The sequence below is a fragment of the Lepus europaeus genome, chromosome 4, assembly GCF_033115175.1.
Source record: "Lepus europaeus isolate LE1 chromosome 4, mLepTim1.pri, whole genome shotgun sequence".
NCBI classification, from domain to species: Eukaryota; Metazoa; Chordata; class Mammalia; order Lagomorpha; family Leporidae; genus Lepus; species Lepus europaeus.
Window position 1 is genome coordinate 72136094 of NC_084830.1, and position 1846 is coordinate 72137939.

Consider the following 1846-nt stretch of genomic DNA (forward strand, 5'->3'; position numbering starts at 1 on the left):
GCTGGTTCAGAAATGGAACAGCCAGGACTCAATCCGGAGCTAATATGTTGTGTCAGTATTGCAGAAGGCAGCTTAACCCTCTGTGCCACAACGCCAGCCCTGCACACAATTTAATTTGTTCACTATTGAAACCATTACAAATGAACTCCCAATACACATCTGTATTTTTCAAACTTCTGTCTCTGTGGTTTCTTGTTATTTTGTCCATCTCAGTTATATTCTCTGAATGGTTTTGGACAACAAAACCTGTTACATTAAGTAATGTGTGCTCTGTTATTGAGTTGTACCCGGAAATCTGAAATCAGCAAGTGCTCACCCTAATATAATGAAATAACAAAAATCACTAATATATTAGGCTGCGGAGGACAAAATTATTTGACCTCATAATAATTAGCAATAATTGCACCTCAGATAAACCTCATTGGCTACGATACTGCCACTGCGCAGAGCTTTGACCTCATAATAATAAAGTGGAGTTAATTTAGCAAAGTCTGTTTGTTCACATTATCTCAGAGACCCTGCATCTTCAGGAAGGACGCTCCTTTCCTGCAGGCATAGGGAGAACCGCTCTGGAAGGAGAGCTTTATGACCTACATTAGAGGAAGGTCCAAGAATTCATTTATGTTTTACGTCCTAGGGAGAATGATGGGGCAAGCCGGGGTGTGGGGAGGGAGATCAGAGAAACACTGCTGCCTCTACTGTTTCTACATTGTCAAGGAGTTTTTATTTTTGTATTTTCAGAGCTATGTCCTAAATACATTTTGTAATAACAAGCAAATGATTTAAATAAGAATTCAAACATTAAGTACTGTTTACTGCTACTGGGACATTTAATTTTGGCTACCACTCTAAATTTTGTCAAAGCTGGCCAAATGATGGAAGGAATTTGTTCCATTAAGAAATTATGTGACTTTGCTAGTAGTAGACATGACAGCAATTATGCCCCCAAATTATGATTTCAGCATCAGAATGTGTGAATAACACAAGATGATTTCTAAGTTTGGCCAAAGGCAATGAAACTGATTAAACTTGTTAACCTCTTGCCTAAATACAAGAACATATAAGTCAAGTTTGCAGAAATATTTATACTGTTGTTTATTTTTTATTTGGTAGGGGGAGAGAGAGTCCATCTATTAGTTTACTCCCCAAATTTTCATAATGGTAGTGGATGGGCTGGGGTCACAGCCAGGAACACGAGCCAGTCTCCCACAAATGTAACAGGGACCCAACTATTTGTGCCATCACCTGCTGCCTTCCAGGATCGACACTGGCAGCAAGCTGGGAATGGCAGTCAGAGCGAGGACTCAAATCCAGGTACTCCATCCCATACAGGATGCAGGCATTCTAACTAACAGGCCAAAAACCTGACCCGCTCTCAATTTTTAACGAGAAATATAGATATTTATTTTCAGGTTTGCAGAAACATTTGACACAGCTTGTGACCCATATTTTTATTTTCTTTGTCTCCTGAAGTCAAGAAGAGAATCATGAGGCTAGCAAACCTGTTTCAAAGTTAATATTCTGTTCAGAAGTCATCACTCTGGTTTACAAATTGATGCTGTGCAATTAATTAGCATTTATTTTTAAAGACATTTATTTATTTGAAAGCCAGAGTTAAGGAAGAGAGAGAGGGAGAGGGAGAGGGAGAGAGAGAGAGAGGGAGAAAGAGAGAGAGAGAATCTTCTAATTGCTAGTTCACTCCCCAAATAGCTAAAACAGCCAGAGCTGGGCTGGTCCGAAGCCAGGAGTCAAGGAGCTTCTTCTGGGTCTCCTTCACGAGTACAGGGGCCCAAGCACTTAGCACTCATCTTATACTGTTTTCCCAGGCACTTCCCAGCAGGGAGTT

General features: G+C 40.4%; 1 non-coding gene across 1 annotated transcript; it reads right to left on the reverse strand.

Annotated features, from left to right (window-relative positions):
• Positions 1-311: 311 nt before the first annotated feature.
• LOC133758908 (U4 spliceosomal RNA) lies at positions 312-451 on the reverse strand. Its single transcript, XR_009865814.1, has one exon. It is a non-coding gene; the product is annotated as a U4 spliceosomal RNA (small nuclear RNA).
• Positions 452-1846: the final 1395 nt, after the last annotated feature.